The 25,776-nt window shown below is 49.2% G+C and overlaps 1 long non-coding RNA gene across 1 annotated transcript in view; it reads right to left on the bottom strand.

Annotated features, from left to right (window-relative positions):
• LOC116156712 (uncharacterized) overlaps nt 1–21,095 on the bottom strand; it is a 169,759-nt gene extending 148,664 nt beyond the window's left edge. Inside the window, exon 1 of the long non-coding RNA XR_010383733.1 lies at nt 20,987–21,095. This is a non-coding gene — a long non-coding RNA (uncharacterized LOC116156712). The remainder of the gene's footprint in view (nt 1–20,986) is intronic.
• Between the last annotated feature and the right edge of the window lie 4,681 nt (nt 21,096–25,776).

Below are 25,776 nucleotides of genomic sequence, written 5' to 3' on the forward strand. Positions count from 1 at the left end.
CCTGTTTCAGCTGTCGTTTGGCCAACTGACTGTGCTTCTCAGTGAATTAGGCACTCAGACAAGGTTTCCTAAGCTGACCAGGTTTTCACTGAGCTGCCCAGCTGTTTGGTCTCAAACAGACAGGAACAGCAGTGGCCAGCACAGACCTGCGTTTGTGGAGAAGCCACTCTGGAAGCCTCCCTCATGTGGGAGTGGGAAGGAAAGGGACTTGGGGGACCCTGAGTCTCAAGCTTGGGCTCAGCCAGGTGAGACAGAGAGGCTGGTGGCAATGCAGCTGCTGCATGCAAGAATGCTCAGGAGCTGTGGTCTCTCCAGCCAGGAGATGAATGCATTTGGCAGAACACTTCAAGAATGCAACCTCTGGGTTAAGTGGTTGAAATTAGGCCCAATGGGGCTGTTTTACTGAAAATTTACAGTTGCTAGTAGAACTCAGCCCCATCAAATAAGAGTCCCTCCTGCCAAGATGGAGATTTGCTCCCAGACCAAGGGGATTCACTGACAAAAGCACACACCTCCCTGCCTTTGATTAGCCCTAATCTGCGCACCTCTAAGTGGTGACCACACAGATGCTCATGTTTGTTCTCCCTCGTGGCAGGGGCGGGGAGGGGCTTTCCCTGAAATCCACAGGTGATTAGGAGAGGACTTTTCTCCCCGTTGGCTTCCTGAATGAGGCTTCAGCGGAACCGCCTACGCCGTGTGTAATGTGAGTGGCGCCACCAAAACCTTGATCTTGCTGGCGGGTCATGGGAGCGGAAGTGCCCACATCATGCACTCAGCACACGAGATATCAGGGCTGAAGGGGCCTCTAGAAGGAGCTGGACTGACCTCCTCATTTTACACATGGGGAAACTGAGTCCTCCAGAAAGAGACTTTCTGAGCTGGGCCTTAGGGCACTCCAAGGGATTAACCCTTCTCAGTGTAGACAGGTCGAAATTGGAAAGCCCTGATCAGGGAGTTTAGGAGTGGTGTCAGCTCTGGTGCAACAGCAAGGAGGAGGCGGGGAAAGGAAAGGCTAGAGCCAGGATGGGGCTGAAACAGGAGTCCAGCTCTCTAACTCACTGAGTGACTTAGTGCAGGTCCTTTCAGGAGAGGATGAGTGAGCCACTGCTGAAGAAACATCCGGGGTCACAAGCTGTGGTCACAGAAGCTTAGGGGTGCACAGTACCAAGCCTCCCATCTCTGGCTGCATCAATAGGAGTATCATCATCAGAACAAGGGGGTCATGGTCTCACCAGGCTCCACCTAGAGTTCAAGATCAAGGTTAAAGGGCAAAGTAGGTCATAACCAAGAAGGAAAGGTTCTCAAGGCCATGTCCTGGGAAAAACTGATGGAGGAAGAAGGGCTGTCCTCCTCAGAGAAGGCATGAAAGATGGGGCCACTGTCTGAAAAACACAGAAGACTTTCAGAGGGCAAGAGAGCAGATAAGCTTAATGAGTGTCAGAGAACAGAGGTAAAAACAGTATAGCACCCAATAGGTACTTGACAAACACTACTGAGTAAAATCCCAAGGAGGCGGAATACAAGAAAGAACTTTCTAGCAGACAGAGCCGCCTCAAGCGGGAGAGAACTCGTTGCTGGAGGCTTACAGGCAGAATTCCCATGTTGGGTGAACAAGGAGCCAGATGAGTCAGAAATAACAGACCTGCTTCCTCTTTGCTCAGGAAACCATACCCCCATTAATACAGCCTCTCTTGTGTTTCCTTGCTCTGACATTGTCAGCTTATCCTGAGCTTGGATACCAGATGACTTTCAGATTCTTTTCATACAAAGAACTCTGAAACAGACCTCATCACCTAGACTCAGGTAGTCACTTTTCAAGCCTATGTTTTCAAACACCAAGTCTTGTAAATTCTGGTTCTGCCAACCAGCATCTCCACCCCCACTTCCAGCTCCATGAATTAACAACTGAGAGTAGCCTATGCGGCCCTGGCCGAGGGCAGAGGCTTGCAGCACCTCACTGGAGACCTTCCAGGAAGGCAGAGAACCACTGCAACAATCTGATGACTGCACATTGTTGGTTTTAGAATGCTGCTGTCCATTTGGCACTGAGTGGCTTGAGTCCCTGGACTGGCTCTCAGAAGTCATTGGAGGCAGACAGGAAGGGAAGTCAGAAAGACAGCCAGGGTATCAAGCCTCTCACCAGGGACCCCAAGAAAATACTGGTGGGGCATGTGATCAACCGCCATGGTCCTCAGAAGCCCTGGCCAGACAAAGACATATTGTGCCTCTGCACAGTGCGCTCAAGGGCTGCAGGCCACCCAGGCCTTCCCTCCAGGCAGCCTGGGGAGGCAGCGCTGAAACTCACAGGGTACCCACAGGGCCCTGCTCGCTGCTCCCTTCTGCAGGAAGCTGCCTTTCCAAACAGCCAGGGCCTCATCGCACAGGCACACACGCACGTGCACATGCACCAAGGCCACCCAGGGGCTGAGAAGAGAGTCTCGGAGGAGAAGGTTAGGCTCTCCGTGGACTCTGCTAGCAGGTATCAAGGGCAAAGGAGCGATCGCCAAGCAAGAGGCAAAGGATGAGCTCCCAGGCCCAGCCAGCGCCAACATGCTGAGAGACCCAGTTTAGGCCACCTGACTTCACTGGGCCCCCCTTTCACCGCTCCTCAGGGAGGGAAAGTCAAGGCTAGGAGGGACCCCACAAATATTGGAGTTCACAGGTAGGAAGACTGAACCCAGCAAGTCAGCGGCAGATCTGGGACTAGAGCTTGGTCCCTGTCTCCAGCCCCAACCCACTCTTTCCACCACACTGTGCTGCCTCTACAAGCCTGCACACAGTAGGTCATCATCTCTAAAGTTCTGGAACCCTGCAGCCCAGAGAGGGCTTATAAGTTTCCTCAGGCTGCCATAATAGAATACCACTAACTGGAGGGGGAGGCTTAAACAACAGGAGTTGAACATCTCACAGCTCCAGAGAAAAGACTTCGCCTCCCCAGATGGGCCACGAAAGACACTGGTACCCAGGCCTCTCTGGCCTTCCCACCAGCCTCTCATCCCTCTTGGACAGACGTCCTCCCTCCCCAGTCTCTGAGGAGGGCTGCCCTGGAGGGGCGCTTGCCTCCCTGAGGTGGAGAGATCACAGCACAAGCTCTGCTGTGCCCCCACAGCCCCCGAGGGACCCCACTTATTCCCCATCCCCCAGGGGACTGCCAGCTCCTTGAGTGCGGGGACCGACCGGGTCTGGCTCCTCAGCATGAAGCCTTCTCAGCTGCTCAGTAACGATTTTTTGGCTGCCAGGGCAATTCTTGCAAATCTGCACTCAGGAATGAGGGGCTGATATGAATGCCCTTCCCAAGAGAACTTTACAGTAGAAAAGACTGGTGGGAAAAGGAGCCACTTTGAGGCAGGGAAGCAAGGGCCAAAAATCAGAACATGCAGGCGCTGCCCTGGGGGGCCGAGGAGGGGCCTCCACGCTGTCTTCCATCAGGAGGGTAGGGACTGTCACAGTGCTGCATACACCCAAGGGCCCCACCTCCCCATCTCCAAGAGGCCAGGATTCTGCCACCAAGGGGACAGAAATGACAGGGCTCCCCACTGACTCTTCAAACAAGCCCGTTCACTCTCTCCTTCCTTCCTTCCCTCCTGTGTCTACACATTCACTCATTCCTCACACATTTGCCCAATTCATTCTTTAAATTAATTCAGATTATGTACTTGCCAATCCATGCATTCATTCATTTATGCTAATCCAGTTTCATTTATAAACTCAGTAAACATTTGTAGTAAGTGCCTACCATGTGCCAGGCACCGTCGAGGCTCAGGGGACACAGAAATAAGTAAGACAGATAAAGCCTCTGCTCTCCAAGTTTCCATTCCAGACAAGCATTTCAAACACTCACCAGTACACTGAAGAAAACCATTCCAGGCAAAGGGATTGAGACTGAGTGGGATGAGGGGGGCTCTTTGGCTGCAGGAGGCTCTTCTCCGGGAAAGTCTCTCTGAGAAGGTACCAGTCAGAAAAGTACTGTAGTTGCCCATGGAAAAACCCCGGGGAAGAGCATACTAGGCAGTTGGAACAGCAGGTAGGGAGGCCCGGAGACAAGTGTTGCATCCCAACAGGAAATAGGAAGCACACTCAAAACAGAGGAATTCAAGGGGGGCTTCTTTGCAGAGGAGCTAGCGTGAAAGGAGAGCATGGAGGGAAACCCAGCAAAAAAGCAGTAAGCCAGGGCCAGGAGCAGCAAAGTTGTTACCGCTCTGAGAGGAAGAGGGGAGGGAGTGGTGCTGGAACTTGGAGGCGGTTCCCTGAGACAAGTGATGGCCTCTGGTCAGGGACAGAGCCTGCTCAAGACACCTGCAGAGAGAGAGCCGAGGGAATAAGCAACTGGACCACTCTGCTCCCTCCTCTGATCTCCTGTGGTGCCTCCCACAGACCAGACCCAGCTGGAGGCGAGACTGCAAGGGAGCTGCTGATGCACCACACACAGGTCAGCCTCAGGCACAGAGAGGGCATCTGAAGGGGCACACAGGAGACACCGGCCCAGTGGTCAGAGCTGGCCAGCATAGCCCAGCAGATAAGGAATTGGGATTTTAATCAGCCTGCAATGGGAGGCTGCTGGAGGGATTCACTTGGGACATGGTAGGGGCTGCCTGCTCTTTTAAATGCTCACCCAGCAGTTGTGCGGGAGGTTCATCAGATGCTTCCTCAAAGTCACGCACCAGCTCTCTCACTGGCTCCTTCCTTCCTCCGCTTCCCTTCTCTCAGAAGTCTGCCCCGGTTCACCCTCCCTGCTCAGGCCTCCTCCGTGCACTGAGGCAGATGCAGAGATGCACAGACACAGCTTTGCCCTCCAGAAGCTGCCATCTGACAGCAACAACCATGTCCCCAGTGACCTCTAACACGAGGTGGAGACCGGAAAGCACCTGCAGGGAGCCCCTGGCTGGGGATGGATGGGGAGGAAGAATGAGGTGGCTGGGCCGCTTCCTGCTGGGAGGCACAGGCTCCCAGCCAAGCCAAGATATAGGGTTTCTGCCACCCACTCACTCTGTGACCCTGGGCAAGGTGGACAGCCTCTCTGAGCCTTCAAAACAAGGTGATAATTCTGCCCACCCATCCCTCAGGCCTGCGCCAGAAAACCCACCTCCCACCTCCTCTGTGGCTCTGCCCCCACAGGCCAGCTGAGTGCAGAGGCCTTCAGCCCCCTAGGGAAGGACTCCTCTGCCCCAATCTTGGGTAGTATCTTAGTCAGTTAGGGCTGCCGTAACAAATTACCATAGACTGGGTGGCTTAAACAATAGAAATGTACCTGTTACAGTTCTGGAGGCTGGGAAGTCCAACATCAGGGTACCAGCTTGATTGGGTTCTCTGAGAGCCCTCTTCCCAGTTGGCAGATGGCATCTTCTCCCCATGTCCTCACATGGTGATGGTGGGGCAGGGAGGCCAGCTCTCTGGTGTCCCTTAGAAGGGCACTAATCCCAGCACAAGCGCTCCCCTCATGACCTGATCACCTCCCAAAGGCCCCACCTCCTAATACCATCCCACTGGGGGTTAGGGTTTCCACGTATGAACTGGGGGGCAGGGGCACACAAACATGCGGCCCACAGCAGGTGGGGCGGCAACAGTTGTAGGAAACGTTCCACCTGACCCTTCCTGTGAAAGCCTGTGTAGCCCTCTTCTTCTCTAGAAGTCTGCTGGTGCTGATGGGCAAACCTGGGCCTGAGCCTTCCCCACTCCAGGCTGAAACTCCTACCTTAAAATGAGGAGCAGGTGATGGATAACCTCTAAAGGCCACACTAGCTGTACTCCTCCTTGCCTGGCATCCACAAATCACTCCCTGAGCGCCAACTCTCTGCCTGGCCGGGGTGGCAGAGATATGGAGACACCACAGGCTGGTGGAGTGAGAAGTCAAGAGAGGACACAAGGCTGAGGCGCTGTTAAAGTAGAGAAGACACACTGACAGACTTCTGAGGGATCAGAGAAGGCTTCCCAGAGGAGGGGCATTTGGTCAGGGCTTTGAAGGATGAGAAGAAGTTTGCCAACATCATAGAAAAAATAAGAATTTTTCTATAACACTTTATTTGTTCACTTCTAGCATCTCGTTTGGCCTCCCAGACTCATGACTCATCAAGAAGGGATTTAGAAGATGTAAATGTTTCAGTCTGGAAGTCTCTTTAGATATTATTCTCATTTTCTGATTGAGACCATTGAGGCCCAGAGAGGGAAAGGGACTTTCCCAGAGCCATACAGCAGGGGATAAGTGAGCAGATTCTGAAATCCAAGTCTCTGGCGTTGTTCCCACCACAATGGCTCACTCACTCCCTTTTCCTTTCCCAACTGCCATCTGGCCTGACCAACTGTCCCGTCCCTCCCAGCCAAACTCAGGACAAGTTTTATAGGGAGGTAACCAATTGGGCTGGGGGGTGGGGAGTAGATGGGAGAGTTTAACCCCACAATGTTTTCATACTTGAGATCTGAAAACACGATTTCCCCAGCAAAGAAGCTTAGTGTTAAGCGGAAAATCGGCTTGGAAGGATGTGATATCATTTATAACAGTACATTAAATGCAAGCTGAGAACCTGATATATTTTAGGAACATTCAGCACACTCTAGACTAATAAACATTTTACAATATTATTGCACATGTTCATTTCACTTTGTACAAATAATCATTCCCTTCACATCTAATAAGTCTGTTTGACACATAAGTGGTCTTGGGCAAACACCTCGGAGGGTCTTGTTTTTCTGTGCATTGATCATTCATTTGTGTAGCCCGCCGGGACAGTGACTAATGATTTTGAGGGTTTAAACGTCCTCAAACATCGTCTTTGTCTCCCTGCCTGTTAGTGTATAAATGTAAAATAATTTCACTTTGGCCCCAGAATGTATTGTTTTTCATGTATGAAAAATGCCTGCCCCTTCCCTGCCTGGCGTGGCATCAATCAGTTTAAAACAATATTTGGAGGAGCCCTGGTCTGCATGTCCTCTGGCGAGCTCTGGCGTCCCCGGGTGACAGCCCGAGAACACCACTTACTGGGGAATTTCCAAAAAAACCTGCCGCCACCACTGCATCAACCTGGAAGCCTCTCTCTGCGAGGTAAGCGTGAGTCCTGCCCTCTAAGGCCCAGAGAACTGAAAAAGCCTTCTCCTTTCTCCTTCCTTATCTTCCTTCTTTCTTCCCAAGATTGCTCACAGAAGACTTGAGGTCCTGGTGCTGCTGTGCCAGGACGTGAGGCAACAGGGATGAACCTAACATGTCCTGGCCTCCAAGAGCTTAAAATCAGGGCAGGGCTACCACTAGCTCAAATAACTCCTGTGTGGGAAATGGAAAAGTGTACCCACTTTGGATGGGCTCAGCCACTTGACTCTATCACTTGGAACTGGTGCCCTTGTATAAATTAAAAAAAAAAAAAAAAAAAAGCACTCCTTCCTCTGGGCAGAGGCAGCCCCCCATTATGGCACATCCCTCAGCTGGGTGTTCTTGTGCAGTGTGCAACCTAAGCAATGATACACAGAGGCTACCCTAGTTGGGGTGTGAGGAATGTGGAGGTCAGTGGGCAACAGATGCCCAGAAACGATGCTATGTCCGTAGAAAGACAAGCTATTGGGAGGAGAAGGCCAGAGGGAGGACAGTTGGCAGGGTGGGAGCCTTCATGGAGGAAGTGACCTTTGAGTTTGGCCTTGAAGGAAAAGTGAGGAGTGATAGGCAAAGAAGGGGAGCAACAGCCCTCACCCCACCCCTTGAACAGAGGAAAGAGCCTGCCCACAGAGGCATGAGGCCAAGGAAGCTGGCCATTTGGAAAGACTGAACTAAGGAGGAGGAAAAAAAAAAGTAAGGGAAGGAAAGACAAGAAATGGGTGTTTGTTGAGTGAATAAATGGCTGGATGAAGCAATGGATGGACAGACAGGTGGATGGGTAGATGGATGGAGAGACAACAGAGATTATATTAAGAAGTCTGGGATTTCTTGAATGACTAAGAAATGTGTGCTTTAATCTACAAGCAGTGGGACTGAGGAATTCCTAAAGGCCCTTGAGGAACAGATGGCACATTCAGAACTATTTTAGACAATCATTCTGACCGAATGAGCCAGGGAAAGTCTGGGTACTGAGGGGGAGCCCCTGGCACTCAAATACAGTGACAATTTGGAGTGATCTTTTAAGGAGAAGGAAAGGAAGAAAAGTAATGTTTATTGAGGTCTATAGGGTAAAGGATCTCTCCCCAACAAGCTATGGGGAAATGAGGCTTAGGAAAGTGATCTCTGTGAGGTTACTTGTCTGCGAAGAGTTAAGAGTTGGCCCCGTTTGACCATCTTCACAGTCTGTGCCTCGTGCATGTCTGGCAGATGGGAGGGCCTGAAACTGAGCCTCCTCAGACCTCTTGCCCAAGGAAACCCAGCCTTTGGGATCACTCGCTCGCTCACACCTGGTTCCAGCTGCCAATACGGGCCACGTTGGCTTTGTGGGGCCTCCATCGGCACTTCCTTCCTGTCTCCTGCCCACTTTTTCTAGAAGAAACTAGAGCAGATTCACAGGTCCAGAAATCTGAACTGGGCTCTGGCTCTGACCTCTGCCCTACCCGACTCCACCACGCCTACCACACATAGTTCACAAAACAATGTGACATACTGTTTCCCCGCTCTGGGCCTTTGCACATGCCCTCCCTTCTGCACGACTCTTTCTTTCTCTAAGTAAGGCCTTCTTGACCTTCAAGGCCAGCTTTAGTGTCTTCTCTTCCAGGAAGCCTTCTCTGACTCCCATGGCTGGGTTAGGGCCTCCTCTGTCCTCCTACGGCTCCTGAATTTTCTCAAGATGGCACTTAGATGTTTATACTTTTGTGGTCTATTTGCATGATCGCTGTCTATCCTCTTGTGGGCTGCTGGAGAGCAAGGACTATATTTGATTCATCTCTGGGTCCTCAGCTCCCCAGACTAGAATCAGAGTTTTTTAGAAAGATAAGTGATTGGACAGGGGGATGGATGGATGGATGGATGGATGGAGAGATGGAGAGATGGATAAGTGGCTACATGGATGGATGGATGGACAGATGGATGGATGGATGGACAAACAGCTTCTCTCACTTAGGGAAATAAACTCTGGACTTGATTGCCCCACCTCCAGGAAGAATCTCTTGACCTGGAAAAAAAATTCAATTTTAAAAACTGAGACTCCTGATAGCCCAGAATAACTGAAGACAACAAATTATAGACCAGCAAATCTTGACTCATTCAGCCTCACTGAGGTGAAAGCTGATGCAGTTCATTATCATGCAGTCTGGGGTCCTAGGAAAACCCTAGTTGGTAGTAATCAGGTCATAGAGAGTCTTGTGGAAAGATTTAAGAGGATTGACCTTTATCATGAGGCTGATGGGGAGCTGGTGGAGGTTCCTCTGGCATCAAAAGGAGCCATCAACATCCCTTGAGTCCTCTGAGTGAAGATGAGATTGAAGAGGCAGAGGCACTGACCTTAGGTAGTCCTCCCTGCCTATTCTGCAAAGGCTGATCAGAAAAACAGAAAGTTCCCTAGACCTCAGCTCCCCACTCTAGGGCAGAGATGCACACTGTCAGGTGACTGGGACCAGCATCCAGGCCACTCAAAACCTTACCCCAATCCTCATCTTATATTCTCCCCCAGCTCCCTGTAGTCCTCTAGCCCCTCTAAGTCCACTTGGACACAGAGGGACATGCTGTGGAAAGGGCTGGGAAACATATGGTCTTAGAGATTGATCCTTCTCCCACCTGCTCCAGCCTCCAGCAGGTAGACACAGATATCCACTAGCAGTACCTCATACCAGAGGGCCAATCATATAAGCCCTTTCTAAGTATTTATTGAATACCTATGGATCAATCAGGATTTGATCAGAGAAGCAGAACAGCCAGATGATAGACAGGAGGAGGGATTTATTATTGGAATTTGATCTTAGGCAGTTGGGGGAATGGTTAGATATTCTGCATGCTTCCATGTCTGGTCTTGAACCTGAAGTCCACAGGGCAGGCAGTGAGGAAGGGTAGATAATGTGAAATAGAAGGAAGGACAAACTGGAACCACAAGGATTCTCCCCACTCTAAGCCCCTAACTTCAAAGACGAGATGTTCTCCAGGAGAAGCTGGTACCCTTTGTTACACAGCTGTCTACACAGGGGGCCCAGGACTCAGGGAAGCTGAAGGAGGAGATAGGGAAAGAGCTGGAGGAGCCTGGGGCGCTGGCTGCTGCCCTACACCAACAAGGTGAGCCAGCAGAGAGGCGACAAAGAGCAGGACCCCAGTCCCATCGCTGACCTTCCCAGCACAAAAGGAATATGCCTGCTGCTTCACTGCCACGTCCCAGATCTCAAGCAAAAGGCTTCTGCCCGCAGCCCTCGCTAACCTAGAACCATGCAGGGAAGGGAATTCCGGAAACAGGGTTCTAGCTTAGCTGAGCTGACATGATCCAAACCACTGAACCTGCTGGGTGTCTGATGGGGAACTAGTCAGTGGAGACCCAGCAGAGAAAAATCAGGGTCCCCACCATCACAGAGTTTAATCTTGGGACAAAGACAAATGATTTTTAAAACGCATTAGCGATAGCAAGTCGACAGCCACCAGCTTGGACTTGTGGTCACAAAGCACTTTCACATCTGCCATTGCATAAAGTCCCCCTTTTGTAGAAAGGAGGAAACTGAAGTCACTTGCCCAGGATGGCACAGGAAGTATTCTAGAAAGCGGAGCCAGAGGTATGGGAATGCCTGGTCTGTGTGAGAAATGGCGCACAGCTTAAGTGGCCGTGCACTGGCAGGGGCAAGAGGATGCGTACGGAGGCCATTCAAGAGATCAATTTCTTCCGGTCGGCAGCCAGCCTCGGGGTGGATAATGCCCAAAGGGAACCCTGCAGGGGGGGGGGGCTGCACATTAGTGGGGGGCTTCAGAAAAAACAATCAGAATGTTTGAGCCCCACTTCTTAGACAGCACCTTGGCAGACTGGCTTGGGCTCTCCCAATCACAGGCCTCAATGTGCCCATCTGTGGCCAGATGGCCCCTCATGACTGTGACAAGTTGGGTGAGAGATGCCCTTGCTCAGGTCTCTGTCCGCCTCTGCAGAGAACTTTCTCCACCTTGGTCCCATCACAGGGCACACAGAGGCAGTCCACCCCACACCCTGCACACACTGGACCTTGTTCTAAACTAGGCCTGCCATCTAGCCTAGTGCCTGTGATTTGCCAGGAGGTGCCAGGAGACAGGAGGAGGGAGCCAGACAGACCTGGCGGTCTGATCCTGGCCCTGAAGTTCTCACCTGCAGAAAGGTTTAACAGCAAGGACCTCTCCAGGTGGCTGTGACAAGTAAAGGAGACCATCTCCAAAAAGGGCCAAACATAGTGCTGGGCACAGAATGGGGGTTCCTTCCTCTCCCTCTTGCTCTGCCCAGGAGAAAAGTCTCGAATGGTCATTCTTCAACAGTAGAGAGTGTCATGCTTGAGGTCAGTCCCCTCGGTGGACACACGATGGTCGAAGCCAGAGAAAAGGGCCTTTTCCAAGCTCACTGAACATCATACAGACCCAGCCGGGCCTAGCACCCAGGTCCTCTGACACCCACTCAGGGACCTCTGCCCTGACACTGCAGGGGTTGTTGGGGGCTGGGCACTTGAAGCTACAAAGTGGGGGCAGGGTTTCAGTCTGTCCCTGATGAAAGCCACCCAGCCACATCCCCATCACATCTGTCCCTCCTGTTGCTTTGAGGAGCAACTGTGTTATTTGTGATTTCTGACATTCGCCCCCTTCCCAAGTCCCCACCCCTTTCCTGTTTGGCCTGTGAATTGGAAAGGGCTATAAACAGGCAAGCAGGCTCCTCGCCCCCGGGGCGGGCCTGTCAGCCAGCCAAGGGAAAGGTGGGGCCCCGGGGACCCCCGCCCCCACCCTCCCCACACAGCCCAGCTGAGGAGCTTGTAAAGATAGGATTTGTTTGTTTTTTTGGATCTGGCTCAGGATCTGGCTGAGGCCAGGCCCTTTGGGGAAAAGCAACTTTTAAATAAATGCTTCAAGATTGTGCAAACATTTCAGTAGTATTGGAGGCCTGGCGTTCTGGGTCAGGGAGGGAAAAAAATACCCGTCAATCATTCTAGAGATGAAAACCTGATAGCAGAGTGGTTGGTGAGGACTGGGGCTTGGGTTGCACATCTCAGCTGTGGCTGGCTGGGACCCAACTACACTTAAGACCTCTCTCCAAAAATTCATTTGCATGTTAATCAATAGAGCAGCCTGTCGGACAGGCACAGAGAACACAAGCAGCTCACAATGTGATGTGTGTGATGCGTGCAGAAAGGACAGAACTCAAGAGGCACACAGACCTGGGTGTGAGCCCTGGCTCGGCTCCTGATTAGCTCTGTAGTCTTCGTAAGTTATTTAGCTTGACTGAGCCTCAGCTTACTCATTGGTAAAATAAGGTAATAACATCAATCTTACCAAGATGCTGTGAGAATTAAATAAAATACAGATTAACAACAGAAAACCTGGCCCAAAGCAAGAGCTCAGGGATATAAATCATGACAATATCATGAGCTTCCATTTATCAAGCGTTTTCTACAAATAGAGACGTGTGTACATTTCCAGCCATCCTCGAAGCATGCCCTGCTTGGCCATCATTCACAAGCATATCCTCTGCGCCATCCGCAACTAGCTCCCTCTTGTGCAAGAGTGGGGATCAACCCCTGAACTCAGGAGCTCGTGGTCTTGAAACAAAGATGCTCTGAACTCACAGACCATAAGCTGGGCCAGAGAAATGTGTACACAGCCTGGAACAGGGAGAGAGAGAGAGATGGTTCTGTGCGAGGATTCCAGCCAGCTTCTGTGGAGAGGGGAGATTTGATCCAGGTTTTGAAGATGAGTAAAATATCCACAGGCAGGCAAGCAGGCACTGGAGAAAAGCATTCCAGATGGAGAGACTGGCTTAAGCAAAGGCTCTGAAGCAAGCCCTGTATGCAGCAATTTAGGACATAGGGAAGAGGGGCATTTGGAAAATAAAACTGGCAAAGTCAGGTTGAAGTCAAAGCGCAAAGAATCCTGCCCTGAGAGGGTCCAACTTGGTTCCCTGGGCCAGGCGAGTGTCCCTTCCTGCTCACTGGATTCTCCTCCCAGCAGCTGCGTAACTAAGGCAGTTGCTCAATCTGTCTGTATATCCCCGTCATCCCTTCCCAACCTGCCTCAAACAGCTCCCTCCTTTAAGAAGGTCAAGGTGCTCCACCAACACTGGGTACCATTATTTTACATGTACACACACACAGAAACATGCATCCACGTATTCGCATGTGCATGCACACACACACACACACACACACGCGGACATGGGCTCAGGAACCAGAGAAACTTGACTTCAAACCCAGCTTTTCCATTTGCTGCTGCAGGACCCTGAGCCAGGCATGCATTTGTTGCATATAAAGGGCCAGTACAGTGCCTGGCACACAGTAGGCACACACGATACAGTTATCATCCAACACATCAACAAACTCAAACTATCTGTTTCTACTTCAAGGAGAAACTACCACCTAATAGGGTCAATTCTGAGACTGTGTGGTCCAGGAATCAGTCCCCTACACCGTCATCATACATATGGGGAGACAGGCTCAGAGGAAGAAAGCATAACCAGCTTGGAAGCAGGGAACAGAGGAGCGCGTTCACAGAAGCTTTCCTGGAATGCCCAACCATTGTGCTAAGCCTTGGACAGTGAGTAGGATTCCCCAGGTGGGTCCAGGTGGGAAGAGCACGTCAAGCAGAGGGAATGGCTTGAGCATGTGCCCAGATATTAGGGATGAAATTGGAGAAAGACAAGTCATCTCTTCTGTCAGGGCCTGTGCTGGAGGGTGGAGAGATGGAGCTGGGAAGCAGCCAGGCAGAGAAGGCCCGGTGGGGTGCTCTGGGAAGCCGGACATCTTGAGAGCAAATGGGAGCCCTGAAGGGCAACATTTTACGAAGAGTCTCCAGGGCTAGAGCAAGACTGCTGGCTTGACCCATGAAACCAGAGGTGGGTGGATTTGAGAGACACTGAGGAGGTGCAGCAAAACTCCTCAAAGAGTATTTACTTTCTAGAGGAGAAAAGAGAGATAGAGACCAAGTAGACGCGGAAGAAGGAAACACTTGTGATGATTTTTTAGTCTGGCTGGCTAAAGCACAAGGAGCCACCTTTAACTCAAAGGACTGTAGCTGTGGGATTTTCAAGAGGAGAGTACTCAGGACAGAGGGGCTTCCTGAGGCCCCAGCCTTCAAGCCCAGCAGCTGTCCTACCTACAAAGCCTTCCACCACATCCCAGCCTGCCCACCCTTCTCCATCCCAGTATGGAAGGCAAAGGCCATACACAGACCCAGTCAAGGAAGCCCACAGGACAGGATGGAGGAGAAAGCCGGCTCCCTTAGCGGGGAGGGGGTGGACAAATCACATGGCAGTGGTCCAACTTTCCTCCAACTTTATCTCCTTCCCCCTTTCGTCCTGCCTCCTCTGGATCCATGCCCAGGGCTGCCCTCAGCCTCTTACTAAGTGCCTTGGAGCCAGTCCCTCACCTCTCTAACCCTCAGTCTCCTCTTCTACAAAGGGAAGTTAATAGTACTTAGCAAGCAATGCTGCTGAAATTGTTGGCAGGTGCCATACCCAGAAGGGCTGCTCAAAAGGCATCAGATCCTTTCTCAATAAATGATTCCATTTTTTCCATGTGTGTGATGCTGCCCTTTACAATTTACAAATCCCTTTCATTTTTTTTCAGCACACCACCACTGTGAGGTGACTATTATGGGGCAAAAGGCTCTCTCATACTGTCAGCTAGGGGCCAATCAGGACATGAAGCTGGGCCCCTAGGACTCTCCAGCCTACCTCTCCCTGAATCTGTCTCATTCTGGGGCATCCCCAAGCTACCTCCGCCTTCCCTGGCTTCCCCCGCCACTGCCCCTGCCCCCGCCTCCATCCTTCCCCTCCCGTCTCCTCCCTCTCCTCCTCCCCTCCTCCCCCACCGTCTTCCCCTCCCCTTCCTCCTCGGCGCCGCCCCCTCCTCCTCGTCGTCTTCGGGGCCCAAATACGTGACACCTGGAGCAATAGCAGCCGCCCCTGGCCTGGGCCTCATTACGGGGCCGCCCTTATCGCGGCGTGCATCACATTATTTCATTTCAAAGAATCCGCAGAGAAACCCGTCCCCGGCCGGCAACAGAAAGTAAAAACACAGCTGACTCCCATTAGGGCCCTCTCACAGGCTCCGCGTGAGGTAATGAAATATGGAAGCGGTGAGATATGTAATGCTTTATTAAGCGGTCTCAGCTACAACGGCGTGCATGCCAATTACGCCTGCAGGCTACCGCCCGCCCCCGGCCGCCGGACCACCCAGCGCGCGCCCGGCCCGCGCCCCGGCGGCCGATCGCAGGGAAGGAGGGAGGGAGGAGCGAGGGGAGGAAGGAGGAAGAGGCACGGAAGAAGGGGAGGACGACCGGGGGAAGGAGAGGGAAGGATGGCGAGGAAGAAGAGGAAGGGGAGGGACAGTAGCCGGTACTCAGCGCCATCTCTGGGTCACGGAAAGTAAGCATCCTTTGGGTGCTTGAGAGAGCCAGGCCATCCTCTCCACCAGACCCATGGGGCCCTGGGAATCTCAGAGTGACCGGAGCAAAAGTAAGAGGACTCAGATTCCTAGAAGCCAGGAAACGGAATGGCCGAAACTAAGGCTCAGGGAGGAAAGACACTTAAGAGGATCACACAGATGAGTCCTGAGCAAGATTAGAGAGAAGCCTGACCTCCTGTTTCCTAAACTAGATAATTTCCATTCTGCCAAACTGCCTTTTCTTTTCCCTATAATGATGTCTAAATGTCAAAGTTTTGGCATCATTGTGTGGATGGGAAACGTTCTCTTTTTTTTATATCTGACTCTCTAACATCCCTGAAATCCTCTTCCCTTTCTAACTGGCCCTATGTTTTCCAAACTTTGCACAGTTTTCCGACCCTGCCACTGCCATGGCTAGGCAAGCTAGCCTTTCTGAGAATCAGTTTCCTCATCTGTATAATGGGTATAACAATCCCCATCTCCTTGGGTTCTGGTACAGATGAAATGAGACAATGCATATTGTGTAGCCCAGTCTGCAGTGACGCCTGCCGCATTCAGTACTACAGTGAGCCTGTCCTGTCAGTCCATGCCACAGATAGTTCCCGGGTCCCCACCTGGTGCCAGGGAACGTACTTGCTGATGTCCTTGCATGGAAAAGGCAAGCTTCCCCGTTCAGGAAGCTCTGGTAAAGTTTCAGCTGCAGAGAGGGAAGTGAAAATTACTGGCGAATATGGAATTTGGGATTATCTGGGGATTTGCATTCTCCATTCCAGGAGTTCTCAGCCATTTTTCTACCTCAATACAAACAAAGCGATGGTTCACTGCCTCAGGAGGGCCCAGAGGGAGGGGCTGCAGCAGGTAACCCAGGCTGCAAGGCTCGGTGTGGTGCACACTCGGGGCTCCCCGACGCCTACTCCTGACGCCCAAGCAAGCATTGCAAAAGGCAGGGAGTTGTTTGAAGAGCATTATTTTAGAGAGGTGGCCTGGAATTCCCCTGGATTTCTTCAAAGAAAAAGACAATCATTTGCAAACTTGAGTTCTTTCACTGGTGTTTAGCAGCAGATTCCTTGTGAATCAGTAGGCAGAATCCCAAGTTAAGATCTGATGGAGGGAGTTATATGATATATATAATATTTATAATAGATATTATAGATAATAATGAAATATTAGAAACATAAATAAAATAATAAAATAAAATAATGCTTATTTAATCTTTACAGAAATCCTTTAAGGTCAATACTTAAGGTCATTTTGCAGATGAGAACAGTAGACCCAGAGAAGTGAACTGTCTTTTTAAAATTCAACAGCTATTAAGTGGCGGATAACCTAGACAGTTTGGTTCAAAATGCCACACTCTTGATCACCATACAATCTGGAAATCACAGGGAGAAGGCAGAGACAGGCGGCAACTTAAGGGACACGGTGAGTAGTGCTAATATCTCTATAAAAGTCTATGAGCTGCTATTATACACTTAATTCTTGCAACACTATTGTGAGATGGGTTTCATTGCCTCATTTTACAGCTGAGGAAATCGAACCCCAGAGAACCCAGAGAAAAAGGCCCTTCTCCCAAGTTTATTCAGCAGGTCAGTGCAGAGCTGTGATGAGAGCGTAGGTCTGGCGACCAGGTTGGCATTCTCTTCTCCAAACCACCTCTTAGACTCCCCACCAGCAGGCTCCTCACACCAGAAAACAGCATGTGAGGAAGACTAAAAGAAGGAGCAACAATGCCTAAATGGCCAAGTTCAGTCATCATTTTATGGGTGAGAAATGGTTTTTTGGGGTTTTTTTCCACATCTCACTTTCTAACAAACATCCCTAAAATCTACACACACCCCCACCAACTAACTCTCCATATTTACCCAAGAACACCTCATTTATTCAATGACAGTGAATGGAGCTCCTGCTCAGGCTGGATGCTGAGGAAACAAACTCATGTTCCCTGCCCTGGAGGAGCTCACAACCCAGCAGGGGAAAAGGGCACCTGAACCAATAATGAGTCTAAAGCCGTGATGGAGATGCTTGTTACGCACAGAGAATCAGGCCCATCTGCCCAGAAGGTGAAGGTCGTTCTCAACAGACGTGATGTTTGTGCTGTCTTGTGAGGTGAAGAAAAGGAGTCACCTTGGAGGAGAAAGAACAGAGAGACTTAGGAAAAGTGCGGAGCACTGATCATCCAGAACTCCTTCCAGGAACTGCTAGTCATTTTTAGGGCCCCCTGAGCAGGACAGGTGTTAACTAGAGCTGAGTGCTGGGTGAGCACCACAGGTTTGGTTAAGTTAAATTATTTAAATCATTCGGAAGGGAGGGTGCTCCTTCCTCCCTTGATAATTGTTTTTCTTTGAAATCTTGCTCCCAATTACCATCTCTCCACTTCATTCATCCTCTCTTAGGACAGAGAGGCCCAGACCTTTGTTTTCAACATACAGGTGACACTACCCCCCATTTTATAGCTGAGACTCTGAGAAGTCATTTACATCAAGTGGAAAAAGTATGACTTTCATTTGTTAAGCACTTAGTATGTGCCAGGTACTGTACTAAGCACTTTATATACATTCATCTCACTTGATCCTCAAAAATAATGAGATAGGTTTCTAAAAATTTCTAACTTCTTTCACATTTCATATTTTTGGACATGCTTGTCTTCTGCCCTACAAGTATTCCTCTGTTTGCACCTGGTGCACTATTTAGTCTTCAAACTAAATAATAGGCTTTAGATAAGAGAGCCAACGATACAGTGGTTCAAACAGGATAGAGGTTTATGTCTCAGCTGGGCAGTGGTTTGGAGATAGGCATTTGGTCCAAAGTGAGTGGGACAGCCGTGCTCTCCGAGGCCACCCAGGGACCCAGGTTCCTTCTATTTTGTTGCTCTGCCATCCCTTCATGGCCAAAACTAGTCTCCCCACACCCTGTCCTCAGTCCAGCCATGAGAAGCGGTGGCAGGCAACTTCACGGGGAGGGGTATTCCTATTATTAAAAGGGAGAGGAGAAAGCAGAACTGGGAAATTAAGCAACATACTCAGCCATCCCTATGTGCCATCTAGAGGCCTCCTCACAAAGCTTTCCTGGATCGCTTCCCAAGAAGAATTAATTGTCTCTTCCTTTGTTCTTCTACAGCCCCTTGTACTTCGCTGCTTTATACTTCTCCGTTTACAGGCCTGACCCCCTCACCTGCAAATAATAAGCACCATAAATACTGAGCGCTTGCTATGTCCTAGGCACTGTGCTAGCAAATTTTATGCATTAAGTTATTTAATCTTGGCACAACCCGGGGCATTTCCTCCTCTGAAATGGGCATAGCAATGATACTGACCTCATAGGGTTGCTGCGAGGATTAAAAGAACTGGTTTTGACAAATGGACAATATGCACATGAAAAAATGCTCAATATCGCTAATTATCAAAGAAATGCAAATCAAACTACAATGAGGTATCACCTCACACCAGTCAGAATGGCCATGATTAAAAAGCCCACAAAGGATAAATGCTGGAGAGACTGTGGAGAAAAGGGAACCCTCCTACACTGTTGGTGGGAATGTAGTTTGGTGCAGCCATTATGGAAAACAGTATGGAGAATTCTTTAAAAACTAAAAATAGATTTACCCTATGATCCTGCCATCCCTGGGCATACATCCAGAGGGAACTCCAATTTGAAAAGATACACGCACCCCAGTGTTCATAGCAGCACTCTTTACAATAGCCAAGACATGGAAGCAATCTAAATGCCCATCAATAGATGACTAGAAAAAGAAGTGCAGTACACACACACACACACACACACACACACACACACACACACACACACACAATGGAATACTATTCTGTCATAAAAAAGGAAAATTATGCCATTTACACCAACATGGATGGACCTGGATATCATCATACTGAGTTAAGTAAGTCAGAGAAAGAAAAATACCATGTGGTATCACTTATATGTGGAACCTAAAAAATGACACAAATGAACTTATTTATGAAACAGAAACAGACTCACAGACATAGAAAACAAACTATGGTTACCAGAGGGAAAGGGTGGGGTGGAGGGATAAATTGGGAGTTCGGGATTTGCAGATACTAACTACTATATACAAAATAGATAAACAACAAGGTCCTACTGTATATCACAGGGAACTGTATTCAATACCTTGTGAATAGCCTATAATGAAAAAGAATATGAAAAGATATAGATATAGATATATATAACTGAATCACTATGCTATACACCAGAAGTTAATACATTGTAAACTGACTATACTTCAATAAAATTTTTTTAATTAAAAAAAGGCCTGGTATTGAGATGGGTACTGAGTACATGCTCAATAGTAGCTGCTACTACTGTGTAAGCACGGATTGACACATGTACCAGTGCAAGGGGCTGGATCAGTTATAGATTATGCTCCCTGCCCGGCACAGCTCACAGCTGAACTGTGAACATTAACCTCATGCCAGGGTGTGTAGGCACCTAGGAGTAGACGGTCTAAAGTTCCTTGGTGAGGTGAGAATTGTCCTACAAATATAAAATACCTAAGTCCTGGAAGGCACTAGTTTTTCCCCTTCCCTTCAGATGAGAAAGCTGACTTACACAATGCCACACAGCTAGTAAGTGCCAGAACCGTGACTCAAATTAGACTTATTTTGGTGGAAGAGGAGGGCAGTAATTGGCTAGATACAGTGCATGAATTTCTGATGGTTGATAGCATGCATAAAGTTCACTTAGGCCATTCAAGACATTACCACCACCTGGTGGCAGCAATGAGTATTGCAGGAATAGCATCTCATCTATTCAAATGAGGCAGAAGTATCACAAGCATCAGTTTTGAATTGTTTTAATGTATTAGATATAATCAGGATCTTGGTTTCCTCTCCTATCAATAAGCTATATCAGGTCCTTTCCATTGTTATTAGCCACTAGCATTTCCTAGATTTGTTCTTCTTTAACACTTTAGAATTACTGAAATGAGACTGTATTAAAAGAATGAGTCTGCCTCCAAGAGAAGGAACAAGTTATCAGGTAAGTTGTCATGTTTATGCAGTGTTACTTCAGATGTGTGATTTAAAATGAAAATAACACAGAGAGTTGGCTATTAACTTAAATTTGGATCCCTAGTTACTGCTTTAAGTGTCTTCAAAAAGATTTCATGGTAATGCAAAAAAAAAAAGTTACTGTTTATGCAAGAAATGGCCTGCCACCCACCAGTCAATGCAGTTACTGGCAGTAAAAATTGCCCAGTCTTCCCAAGTAAATCAGAGAATTTTCTGAGTAGTGTGAGGTGGGTCTGACAAATTGATCCATCAAGTCCTATAACATAGACACTAAACACCTACCTGTCAAAAGCTTCCAGCTAACTTTCAAGAAAAGCTGTTTAACTTCCAGCAATATGCAATGCAGTTTATGGATAAGTGAGGGGAACCGTGTGTTTATCCAAAACAGAAATCCGCACGGAACACCCAGAGTCTTTGATATGTCTTGAGATCATATTGTTAATCTTTAAAAAATTAAATTCACATACCTGAGATGCAAAAAAGCAGTACCGTCACCAAGATGTTCTGCATAATTGTTGACGACCTAAAGGGGTTCTACGGCGTATCATATAGACGTCACAGTGTGCACTCAAACACTGACTGTGGTCCTGAAAAACAAAGTGAGCTGTTGTAGGAACGATTGTGTGCTACCAGTTACTTTTCTTAATTATGTACCGATACTGTGGCAACACTCCCCCCACCCAAAATGGACTTAAATCACTCGGGCAACTTACATGGAGCAGTGTCTTAGTATCAAGAAACTCCAGTTTCCCCTTGATACGAAGCTGCTCACTACAGAAGTGTGAAATGTGTCCCCTGTTCTGGCACTCTTTTCTAGCATTAAGCTCTCCCCCCATGACATAAAAAGGGTAATACTCTCAGTAATAGCAACGTCAGTTTGTATAGTGATTTAGAGTTGCCAAAGTCCTCATGTGTATTTACTCAGATCATTCTTCCAACTACTCCATAAGACAGTCCTTTTTTTTTTTTTTTTTTTTTTTTTTTTTTTTTGGATGGGGAAATGGGGCTCAGAGAGCTGCCCTGACCTAGCCGAGGTCACACAGCATGGCTAACCCTCCTCCCCTCTCCTCCCTCTCTCCTCCCCCATCTCCTCCTCTGCTGACTTCCTTTCTCTCTGCCTTCAGCCCTTCTCAGTCTGTTTCCCTTATCTCTCTGGGCATCTCTGTCTCCCTGTCTCTGCCTGCCTCTATCTGTCTCCATCCCTGTCTTAGAAGTTTATTGTTCTATCTCTCACTCTCCCTTTTCTCTTTATCCCTGTCTCTCTCTGTCTTGTGCCTCAATAGATCTTTAATTTTGTTTTTGGATTATTTTCCCTTGATTTTTACCTTATGCCTCTCTCTTCTCCCTCCTCCTCCATCCTCCTCTCTCTCTTCTTTCCCTCCCTCCCTTCTCTCCCTTCTCCCCTCTCTCCCCTGGTTTCTTAGTGCCTGGAAGTGACAGTTTTCTCTCCCGAAGGCCAGCATCTCTCCTCTGAGGAAGAAGGGAATGAGCACAGGGTAGCAATGAGAAGGCGCCTTGGCCTCTGTCGCCCCCTAGAGTCTGTTCATTTTGCCCAAACTTCCTGCCCCAGACTGAGCCTCTTCAGCCCCAAGCAGCTGTCCCAGAACAGGGATTCCTGGGGAGAACCCAGTGGGGGCCAGTCTTCACATATTCTGCCTCTGTCTGTCTGAAAAGACCAAGTTCAATGGAAAGTTCTGGGCATCTTGACAGGGAAAGTAAAACTAATGCCAAACTTGGAATTCCTAGACCTGGATTGAAACCTGGCTCTGCCAGTTACCAGCTTTATGACTTCAGGCCACCTCGTCTCTCTGAACCTCCGTTCCTCACCCACAAGATGGGTGACCTTGCAGGGGCTGTTGTTAGGGATTAATTCAGGCCATGATGGTGAAACACCTGCCACATCATGGGTGCCCAGTGAGTGCTGATTCAGACTCAGAGTCTAGCAAAAGGGAGGCTGCTCAAGAGTGAGGAAGCATTACCTCCCCCACCCCAAAAAAAAAAAAGCTTTGAAAAAAAAAAAAGAAAAGAAAATGTAAAAAAAAAGAATAAAATAATAATTTTAAAAAAAAACAGTGAGGAAGCGGACAAGGAAGGGCTATTTAGTACAGGAGCCTCACATTTTGTAATTGCTAAAAGGGGCCCAGATTCTCCCCTAGCCTTCAGGAGATATATGGAGTCTGTTTCCTCACCGCTTGCATCTGAGTTGGCTGAGCGATTCACTTTGGTCGATCGTTGTTAGCAAAAGTGGTGCAAGGCAGAGGCTTAAAAAGTACTTACACATTGGGGTTTGGCCTCTCTCGCTGCGGGAGCCTGGGACTGCCCCCATGTGAAGAATCCCAGGCCATCAGCCAGCCAGCCACCCACCAGGCATGTGAGTAGGGCTATCTCTGCCGTGTGATCACACATGCCTGAGTGCTTTCCTTATTTATTGCTACATAACAAGTTACCCCCAAAGAAGCTTTAAACCACACTTATTATCTCACTCAGTTTCTGAGGGTCAGCAGTCTTGGTGCAGTGTAGCTCGAATGGGAATCTGGAGGCTGGCAAGAGCAGGGGAAACTGAGTCAATACTGGCCACACCCTGCAGAGCTCAACACACAGGCACTCCTGCTTCCCGGGGACTTCAGTCCCCAAGGACTGAGCTTCAGCGCCTGTAGGGTCCTCGGCCCTGAGCCTCCCCTGTCCCTCCTTAAGCCAATGCAGAAGCTTGCCCAGAGTCACAGCACAAACCTGCAGCAGCGGGATGAAAGCCAGCCCTCCTGCTGCCTGCCCTGGGCTTGTTTCCTCACAATATATAAAGAGCACATTGCAACCCTGGTGACACTTCTGTTCAGAACTGAATGTATTTTTAAAAGCTGTCCATCTGGGACTCAGAGACCAGCCCAGGGCAACAGGGAAAAATTAGCAAGAACAGGAAGGAGAGAGAACTTATTAACTGATTACTTCTCCCAAGTGCCCCGCCCTCCTGCCCCTTCTCCCCACCCCCTTGCAACCCAGGATGCCTGCTTCTCCATGTGACCAGACCTCATGGAGGCACCTGCTTCCCAAGAGGTACACGTCAGTCAGAGAAAACCCAAATCAGAACCTAGATCTAGTTCTAGAATCAGCGTCTCAGGACAGGAAGGAAACTTCTCCTGGACTATGCTCTCACCATGAAGATGGCCATTCAGCCTCTGCTTACTTACATGCTTCTGGAGACTAGGAACTCACTACCTCCTGAACTGGTTGGAAACAACTGGTTGAAAAGCGCTTGGGAGACAGATCTTCATGTCTCTGTGACAGACAGCTCTGCAACCTTTGATAAGTCATTTGACCTTTCTCCTCCTCAAAATTCTCCTCTACAAAACAGGAATAAAGCCTCCTGAGCAGGGTTGTTGTGGTAATTAAATGAGTTGATAAATGTGTGCAAAATTCCCAGAAAGTCATCAGAATATGATAATTTTTATGTCATAGGCAGAAGGTGAGAACAGGATGAAACTCAGGATCCTGCCTCTTACAGGGACTGCTTCCCTCCTGAGCACCGCCCCCTCCTGTCGCCCCAAACAGTCAGGGGTGCAAGAGATTAGGATCTCCTGAGGTTTCTCCCCAGACCTAGTAGGTGGGAATTCACCCATCATCTCAGGGATGCAGCAAGGCACTGGGCAGCAGGTTCCAGAGGGTGAGGGGAGCTCTCAGATGGATGTCCTGGGCCTAGAATATTCAAGGATGGATGAAGAAAACAGAAGAGAATGAGAGAAGGAGAGAGATATCAAATGTGTATTTAGCAAGAAGTCAGTCACGGTGGTGTAGCCAAGACACCATAGCCCAGGTATAGGTGAGCTGAGTCAGGAAATACCTCCTCAACTTTGCTTGATCTGTCTCCAACATCCACGTTCCTCTGCACCTCTGGGAGGGTGGAGAACAGGGCAGACAGAAGTTAGCAAGGCCGCTGTCCTGAAATCAGGGAGGCCAAGGCCGATTGGAATGAAGAATCCGACACTGGGGGGCAGGGGAGCACCTCTCATCATGCAGATCATCTGCCACAAAGCCAAACAAACGTGCCAGCAAATGGCTGAGTAAGAGGCATTGCTGAATGGAAACTCATCACATCTTCCCATTGTCCTCCTCCTGCAAACTGGCACAGGAGCCTTTTGATTTTGTAGCTGCCTCTGTGCTTGGTTTTAGTGTCTTTAAACAGCTCAGAGGCTTGCCCCAGGCTCTCTTTTGAGCTCACTGCCTCCCGCTGCTCCTCCACACCCTCCCTCCTGGTCCTGAGCCCCTGTGGGCTCCCAGACTTCACCTCTCAGAGACGTAATGGCCCCAGGCCACTGCCCACACCTGGTCGCTTTTCCTAAATCTTACCCACACCTTTGTAAACAGTCCCTTTAAAAACTCACCTCCTTACCTAGAACAGGCAAACGCAGAGAGACAAAAAGTGGAATGGGGGTTGCCAGGGGCTGGGGGTGGCATTTATGTTTAACAGGTACAGAGAGTCAGTTGGAGAAGATGAAGACGTTCTGGAAATGGATGGTGGTGATGGTTGCACAACAAGGTGAATGTACTTAATGTCACTGAAACTGTACACTTAAAAATGGTTAAAATGGTAAACTGCATGTTATATGTGTTTTAGCACAATTGGGGAAAAACACCTCTCACCTCCATTAACCAGCCTGAGGGTGCATCTGTTTCCTCCAGGATCCCTGCCTGATAGATACTCGCCCCGGCCTAGCGCTGTGTTCCCCAGTGGGTCCGAAGTTCCTGAACCTGGAACTCTCCCCGACGGGGGTTCCTGGAAGCTGACCCTCGAGGTTGTACTGGGAGCTGGGCTCCCCCTGTGATGCTCTCACTGATGGCCGCTGGAGACCATATAGACAACGTCACTATAGTTTTGAGTTGTATGTGTGTGTGGGTGCTGATAACTTTGTATTTTCTTTGGGCGTGGAAAAGGAAAACAATTCAAGCTGAAAAATACTATTCTTAAATATTCATTTCTATAAATTTTATTAAAGAATTTTGTTAAAGCATTAAAAAAAAATTCTAACTGAGCTGAAGAAAAGTGAGGCTCCAGGGAGGGTGCCTGCTTTTGAGGACCCCACACCCATGGCCAGAATGCTCACACAGGACATCTGCATGCTGGCTTCTAGACAGTGTTTCTTTTTCTCTGATGTTTCCCACAATGGCTCCAGCTCCTCACACAACCAAGGGCCAAGAGACAGGTCCTTACTGTTCAGATGTCTGTGTAACCTTAGGCAAGTCTGTGCCTTAGGCAAGACCTTAG

Source organism: Camelus dromedarius, chromosome 14 (genome assembly GCF_036321535.1).
Source record: "Camelus dromedarius isolate mCamDro1 chromosome 14, mCamDro1.pat, whole genome shotgun sequence".
NCBI classification, from domain to species: domain Eukaryota; kingdom Metazoa; phylum Chordata; class Mammalia; order Artiodactyla; family Camelidae; genus Camelus; species Camelus dromedarius.